The sequence below is a fragment of the Xenopus laevis genome, chromosome 2S (assembly GCF_017654675.1).
Source record: "Xenopus laevis strain J_2021 chromosome 2S, Xenopus_laevis_v10.1, whole genome shotgun sequence".
Lineage (NCBI taxonomy): Eukaryota > Metazoa > Chordata > Amphibia > Anura > Pipidae > Xenopus > Xenopus laevis.
In genome coordinates, this window is record NC_054374.1 from 111,443,107 (window position 1) to 111,452,175 (window position 9,069).

The window sequence follows — 9,069 nt, forward strand, 5'->3', positions numbered from 1 at the left end:
ATATATACTCAGATGATCAGTTATTGTGAATCCAGATTATGGAGGGAAAAACAGTTGGATGCTGTATATAGTCACGTGAAAATAAGATTATTTGTTATAAATCACATCTATAAAGTAGTCCCTGATAGTTTATTACAGGACAAGAATAATCAAGTAGTAGCAATTTCTATCCTTGTTCTCTATAAAACAATAGAGCTTAACAAAAACACAAGTATGAGGTACAGTCAAAGGTACAAAAAGAAACAAAATTAAACATAAATACACCATGTAAATTGTAAAGTGTGGCTTGAGCCACATTTAAGTGGAAATCTTCGGTACCCATAATGGAAAAGCGTTGGTAAGGAGGTGTAAAGGAAAATAACATTTGGCCTGCACTAGTTACATTTTTCTTATTTATTTATAGTTTTTTTTTAGTTTATCTTTTTTCTTACATTTTCTTATTTATTTATAGTTTTTTTTTAGTTTATCTTTTCAGTAATAAATATTAGATTTTATTTTTAAAATAATTTGCCTATTGCTGTTATAACATAAAATATAAGTACTTATAATGTGTACAAATACAAACTGCAACACAGAATGAGCCAGCATTGGGTGACGTCAGAGCCCTCCTTACCCTAAATGGTTTCAGTTCATATTTGTATTTACATTGGAACATAACAGGCCAAGGCATTATTAACGAGGTAGTCTTATAGTTTAAATAGATAAGAAAATCGGGTCACATCGCTATCGTGTATCAGGCAGCTCCACAAATCATATGCTGGATTGAGAACTGACCTCATTTTTATGATACATATTTTTTTTTCTCTTTATTTATTGTGTTTTTCCAACAAATACATACATTGACATTTTTATGATATTAAAGGTACGATGTTGAGGTCAAGAACGAAATACATGTCCCCATATGATCCAGCTAGGGAACAGTGCTTATTGGGTGTTTATTCCCTGAACGACCCTATTAGCTCCAGCACCAGACCTTTGCTGTCAGACCTATAGATATATATATATATAGCTATATCTCCTGGTCACGTTAAACACTCCTGCTAAAGACTACTAATTTACCCTCAGAGACTGGGAGACATCTACTAGTAGACTGCCCTTCCCTGGGGTCTATAGAAAAAATGTTGTGTGTGCTGTGATCGATTGTGCTAGCTTTGTTATTGTCCATAAAGTGTCTGTGAACGATGTGCTTTGGTAAAAAGTTGAATTAATTTATTTTCTAACTGGATTCCTTTTCTGCAAGAGTGAGCATACACCAAAGACGTACATTGTTATTTTTCAGTGAAATCTCTGTGTTTGATTCTGGTTTTTTTTTTTTTTTTTTTTTTTAAAGAAAAGAACTAGAGTTCAGGAGAAATCTTTGAGGTATATCTATTTTGCATTTTACTTGAATCAGTGTAATGTGAAAGCAGCTGTTGGTGCTTGTGTACTGTGCAGTCTGTGTCTCCCAAGTATTGCTTAGGACTTTCCTAGTACAAGTGTGTGCTGCTATATCTCCTTTGTGTATATTGTCCTGTGAGTTGGCTTTTTTTTTTTTTTTTAAGTTCCATCTTTGTCGAGAAAAAACAATACAATTTAAAAAGAAAACAAAAATAGTCAAACGTCTTACAAGAACATTCACTGTGTCTTCTTTTCAGATTTCCTATTGTTTAAATAAACAAAGAAAAGTACGATTAAAACGGTTGGTGTTTGTATTGTTCTGTACTTAAATGGCTTTGTTTTTTTAATAGCTACCTTGAAGAATTCTCTTTTTTTTTAAGAAACGCAATAGCTGGTACTGCTATATGGCAATCTGTTTGTTAAAACTCCAGGTCATCAATTTCTTCCAAACTACGTTTCCCAGCAGCCCCCCCACTGGGGTTGTTCTCTGAATTTTAGTAGATTCCAGATTCCACCTCTAAATCATAATAGTATAGCTCGGAACTTAATGTTCCAGCAGCCAAGCTAAATGTAACATATACAAGAGGCAAGGAGGAATCCAAATAATCAAATAAATGATATTTCTCCTACAGTCTGAATGTCTAATCCAAAGTAATGGAATTTTGTGATACCATAAAGGCATTATATTTTTTAAAAAATATATTATTAAAAGGATTGTTCACCTGTATGATATATCTAGTGATATTATGAGACAATTTGCTACTGGTTTTGATTTTTTATTATTTGTGGATTTTGGGTTATGTGGGTTGTTATTCAGCAGCTCTCCAGTTTGCAATGATTAGCTAATTGGTTGCAAGGGTCCAAATTACCCTAGCAACCATGCATTAATCTGAATAAGAAACTGGACTATGAATAGGAGAGGTCTGAATAGAAAGATAAGTAATACAAAGCAGCAATAACTATAAATGTGTAGCCTTACAGAGCATTTGTTTGTAGATGGGGGTCAGTGACCCCCGTTTGAAAGCTGGAAAGAGTCAGAAGAAAAAGGCAAAATAATAAAAAAAATATATAACAAATAAATAATGAAGACCAACTGAAAAGTTGCTGAGAATTCCCCATTCTATAATTTATTGATATAATCTGAATAAGAGACTGGACTATGAATAGGAGAGGTCTGATTAGAAAGATAAGTAATACAAAGCAGCAATAACTATAAATGTGTAGCCTTACAGAGCATTTGTTTGTAGATGGGGGTCAGTGACCCCGTTTGAAAGCTGGAAAGAGTCAGAAGAAAAAGGCAAAATAATTAAAAAAAACTATAACAAATAAACAACGAAGACCAATTGAAAAGTTGCTGAGAATTGCCCATTCTATAACATATTAAAAGTTAAACTAAAGGTGATCCCTTTAATACAAGTAAGGGAAGATACTATGAAGCAACAGCCCTACAAAAGGACTAAAGTCGCACCTGGATATTAATGGGCTACAGGTGCGATCCTACATTTAAGCGGATTCGAAAGAAAATATTTACAAGAGCACATCTGTATCATTTCATATTTGCTCAGCTAATGCGCCTGAAAGTGATATTTATTGGGCTGCTTAACGCCGGTGTAACTGCAGCGCTCAAAATGTCAGCAGCATTTTTGTCAAAAGGTTAGTGTTTCTCAGAGTCTCAAGACGTGATGGGAGGGTCAGAGGTGTGGGCTTCTGCAAACAGTCTATATAATATAAACTGATCTGTGCGACTCCCTGCGACAGGAGAGGTTTGGCAGTAAAAGCAGTCCCAGGCGAGGCTTATTTAGAAGTGAGATAGGGAGGACATCTTGCATTAAAAAGAAATCCCCCCTTTGGTTTCATCTCAGTGGCATCTGTGAGTCCCGGTGCTGTAAGTCCAGCCAATAGAGATAAACATGAGCAATGTCTGTCCGACTACACAGAGCAGAACGGAAGGAGTGATGGCGCTAATTGCTGAGCGCATTCTGTAAGCTTCCCACAGATAGCCTCTTATTGACACTGAGCTGCTCACCATCAAAGGCTTCGTCTGCAGCGGGCGAAACGTGGGCTTCTCATTTCCAAAATCTGTCAGTGCAAGTAGATTTGCTTACAAACAATAAACGTTATTAATAAGCAGAATTCACATATTTTCAGTTACTTTAGGCTTTCATTTAATGTCTTTTATTGCCGCTAGCCTTGGGTTTCCCTGAGGATGTACTATGCGAGGGGCAAAGGGATGTCTTTTTTGTTGCTTGTTGAGAGTTGTAGTTTAAAGGAACAGTAGCATCAAAAAGTGAATGTGTTTTAAAGTAATAAAAATATAATGCCATGTTGCCCTGCACTGCTAAAACTGTTGTATTTGCGTCAGAAACACTACTATTGTTTATATAAATAAGCTGCTGTGTAGCAATGAGGGCAGCCATTCATTGGAGAAAAGGCTCAGGTTACACAGCAGATAAGCTCTGTAGAACATAATGGTGTTCTCTTTTTTTTTTATGTTACTGTTCCTTTAACTTGGGTTGTACAGACATATAGCTGGACTTCCATTCGAGTATGACAGTAGAAAGGAACAATAGTAATGAGAGAGAGTACATCTTGCTCCCCCCAAATCTTCCTAAACCCCAGCACAGACAAGGCGCATTATTATAGGAATGGGAGAGGCTGAAGGGCAGCTTTGTTTGAATGTCAGTGGTACTTTATGTGCCAGAGTAAAGGCAAAGTTACATTCACAGCAGCCCATCTCGATTCGAGACACTCTATTAACATACACTTGCCTTGACCCCAACTTTCATGCCCTGTTAGTTCAGTCAATTTTCACTTCATATTTTTGGCCGCATTCCATTTGGACCCAGTGGAGACCCCCCCCCCAAAGGTCCATTTTCAGCGCAGCACAGTCCTATTTGCGCCCGAGCACCTGCTTATTGGCAAAGGGATTGTCCCCTGTTTATTTAATACAAGTACTGGGTGAATGGCGAAAAATAAACACCATGAAAAATAACCAAACAGATGAGTCCTCCGTGTGAAAACCCGGCACTTAATAAAAGTGAGAGGAGGCAGTGAGCGCTGAATGAGAAGCCCTTTGAAGTGGAACTTATTATGGGACGAATACTTCTGGGTTGCCCTAACGACGCCGCTCAATTGAAATCTCTCTCCTTTGTCAGCGATTTGTTCTCCTTTGCTGGGATGGCCGGAGTAGTGACTTGTATAGGAGCCTTCCATGCAGCCCGCACATCTCCCACTCCCGCCTCAGACTTGCAGACGCCTCTGACTTCAGGATAAAAAGGAGTCAGGGGGGAACACAACGAGCTTTACTCAGCCCCTGTTACTTGTTTAGGAGCCGCTGTGTTGGACCACTGCACTGTCATTCAGCTTCTTAGAAGATTCGGGGCTGGACACTGGGTACAATAGGAACATTCCAGCCATTGTGTAGCACTTATGGCCATGATAAAGGTTCTATCATGACAAGTTCTGCACATAGCCAATGTACAATCCCTTGCTTTTAAACTGATATTTCCTAATTCTCTCTAGTTAGCCTGGTGCAATTAAAGGGATACTGGGAAAAACATGTTTTTTTTTCCAAAACGCATCAGTTAGTAGTGCTGCTCCAGCAGAATTCTGCACTGAAATCCATTTTTCAAAAGAACAAGATTTTTTTATATTCAATTTTGAAATCTGAAATGGGGCTAGACATATTGTCAGTTTCCCAGCTGCCCCCAGTCATGTGACTTGTGCTCTGATAAACTTCAGTCACTCTTTACTGCTGTACTGCAAGTTGGAGTGATATCACCCCCCCCCCCAGCAGTCTAACAACAGAACAATGGGAAGGTAACAAGATAGTAGCTCCACAAGATAGCAGTTCCCTGGTAGATCTAAGAACACTCAATAGTAAAAGCCAAGTCCCACTGATAAAGATTCAGTAGGAGAAATAACAGTCTGACTGACGTGTTTTGAAAAAAAACATGTTTTCTCATGACAGTATCCCTTTAATGAATATACCCCATCTCCCCCACAGTGCCTCTAATATGAACAAACCGCTTCTCCCATTTATGGAAGCAGAATATCTTACACGTGTGTCTGTCAATTTCCTACCTTCCTGCCATCCACTCTGTCTACATGTGGAGTCACAAAAATGTATGTACTGCTGGCTCTGCACTCTAAAGCAAATAGATTTAAAGGGCTTGTTCACCTTTGAGATAACATTGAGTATGATGCAGAGAGTGATATTCTGAGATAATTTGCAATTTGTTTTCATTTTTTATTATTGAAGGCTTTTGAGTTATTTAGCTTTTTATTCAGCAGCTCTTCAATTCGCATTTTAAGCAGTCTGGTAACTAGGGCCCAAATGACCCTAGCAACCATGCATTGATTTATATAAGAGAATGGAATAGGAATAGGAGAGAGTCTATTAGCAATAACTAGCAATAACAATACATTTGTCGCCTTACAGAGCATTTGTTTTTTTTGGAAGGGGACAGCGACACCAATTTGAAAGCTGTAAAGAATCAGAAGAAAAAACTATAAAAAATAAATAATGAAAACCAATTGAAATGTTGCTTAGAATTGGTTGTTCTATAACATACTAAAAGTTACTTTAAAGGTGAACCACCCCTTTAATAATATATTTAATAATACCAGCTCCATTTACTGTGTCTCACAAACTAAAGTGCCAGCTCCCTGCTTCAGACAAGTGTCAGATCAAGTGAGTCCTTTGTAAAGCTGCCCACACCCCACACAAAAGCACCCATCCACGTCCAGAGTAAACTGAGAGGCCTATAAAACAATGCTCCCTTTTGTGTTCCATTATTACACGGACTGTGTTTGCTTTGTAACCGGTGTTAGTTGTTGCGCTGCTTTAGGAATGCTTGTGTCACACAAAAGTTACAAGTCACACACAACAGCAGCAGTAGCTGCAGACATTGGGCTGAAGGGCTTCTAGTTGGTACAGGCATTACAGATAAATACGGTACTTGTTTCTAAGGAAGGAGAGAAAGCAGCAGAGCTGCATTAGCAGAAGAGCAGTTTATAGCGTGAATAGCACAATAATAAGCAGCTTGTTGTAGGGCACTCAGCCTTAAAGTCTTTCTTTTTAGCCTTGTCTCTAGAGACTGTTGAAGTGTTTGGGATCTTGTTAATTAAGTCCGCCTGTTATTTCAGTAACCCCAAACCTTTGTATGCATTTAGGATCTGGTCAATAGACGTTTCTAAAGCCCCCACTCCTCTGTGCCCTGAATCATCATAGAACATGCACTTCACTTTCTGCCGAGTAACTATTGTAGGGCCAGAGTGCTGAGTTACTCTCTACTACAGTCTGTGACATGATGCCAACCTACAGCCCAGTATTGAGTATTGAGTAACAATACATAAACTACATTTTCATCTGTTGCCCTTTGCCTACCACAAATATAACCAAAGCAGCTTAAAAAGATTGTTCACTTTCAAATAACTTTCTAGTATGATGTAGAGCAGTGATTCCCAACCAGTAGCTCATAAGCAACATGTTTCTCTCCAACCCCTTGGATGTTGCTCCCAGTGGCCTTAAGGGTCAGTCCACACAAGCTGATTCTGAGAGATTTAGTCGCCTGGCGACTTATCGCCTCTTCTTCTGGGCGACAATCTCCCCGAACAGCCTTCACGTGTCTTCTTGTCCTCTATAATGAAAAGTCGTCTGCGCTAAAGCACATGCAATGCTTCGTTTTCCGAAGTTGCCCGAAGTTTCCCCTGGAGACTTTTCATTATAGTGGATGGGAAGACACGCAAAGGCAGTTCGGGGAGATTGTCGCTCAGAAGAAGAGGCGATTAGTAGCCAGGCAACTAAATCTCCCCTGAATTTGTTTGTGTAGACTAACCCTTAAAGGAACAGTTACACCAAAAACGAAAGTATTTTAATGGAATCACAATATAATGTACTATTGCCCTGCACTGGTAAAACTGGTGTGTTTGCTTCAGAAAGACTAATATAGTTTATATAAACAAGCTGCTGTGTAGCAATGGGAGCAGCCATCCAAGCACAGGATTCACAGTAGATAACAGATATGTTCTGAAGTGTCCTTTGTATACTACATAGCTTATCTGTTATCTGCTATGAGTCCTGTGCCTTTTCTCCATTTTTCAGCTTTTAATGGATGTCACCATGGCTACACAGCAGCTTGTTTAAATAAACTATTGTAGTCTTTCTGAAGCAAACACACCAGTTGTACCAGTGCAGGGTCAAAAGTAAATTATATTTTTATTACTTTAAAAAACCTACAATTTTTGGTGTTACTGTTCCTTTAAGCAGGAGCTTAGTTTAGAATTCCAGGCATGGAGGCAAGTTTTGGTTATATAAAAACCAGGTGCTCTGCCAAACAGAGCTTCAATGTAGGTTGATAATCCACATAGGGCAACCAAATGGCCAATCACAGCCCATATTTGGCACCCCAAGAACATTTTTCATGCTAGTTTTGCTCCTCATCGTCTTTACTTCTGAATGATGTTCTCTGGTTCAAAAGGTTGGGGATCCCTGATGTAGAAAGTTATATTCTGAGACTATTTGCAACTGTATTTCCTATTTGTGGTTTTTGAGTTATTTAGCTTTTTATTTAGCAGCTCTCCAATTTGCAATTCCAGCAATATGGTTGATAGGGTCCAATCACCCTATCAACCATGCATTGATTTGAATAAGAGAATTGGATATGCATAGGAGAGGGCATACATATAAAGAGGGGTAATAACAAGTACCAATAAAAATACATTTGTAGCCTAACAGAGCATGTAACTTAAAACAGTCAGAAGAAAAGGTAAAGGATTAAGAAAATAACTATAAAAAAGAAAGAATGAAGGTCAATTGAAAAGCAATTTGAAATGAGTCATTCTAGAACAGTGATAACCCAACCAGAAGCTCGCGAGCAACATGTTGTTCTCCAACCACTTGGATTTTGGTCCTCAACAGGCGCTTATTTTTGAATTCCGAGCTTGAAAGCAAGTTTTAATTGCATAAAAACGAACTAACTAACTTGATGGTTGTCTGGTTATTTATATTCTCGTTATTCCTGGCTCTGATTCCTGAAACGATGTAGCAGAAGCCAGTTCACCTGGAGAATAATTGAGAACAGAATGGAATAAACAAACAATGTTTTCAGTTACAATGACAAATAACTTTAAAGGGATGCTGTCATGGGAAAAAATTTTTTTTTCAAAATGAATCAGGTAATAGTGCTGCTCCAGCAGAATTCGGCACTGAAATCCATTTCTCAAAAGAGCAAACAGATTTTTATATATTCAATTTTGATATTTGACATGGGGCTAGACATTTTGTCAATTTCCCAGCTGCCCCAAGTCATGTGACTTGTGCTCTGATAAACTTCAATCACTCTTTACTGCTGTACTGCAAGGTGAAGTGATAGAGCACTGGTTTGTGCATATAGTAATGAGCACTAGACACAAATCACTTCATTTTATATATAACAAATCGCTTCATTTTATATATATATATATATATATATATATATATATATATATATATATATATATATATATATATATATATTTAATACATTTTGGAAGAAAAGACGATCTGAGTGCATGCTATCCCTTGTTTCTGTGAACACTTCAACCTGAGCGCAGCACCCGACATCAATCAGCACTCAGAGAGCGTGTGCGGACTTTGTGGACATATATATATATTTCCTGATTTGGGCAGCACTCCGCTTCAGTTTTATT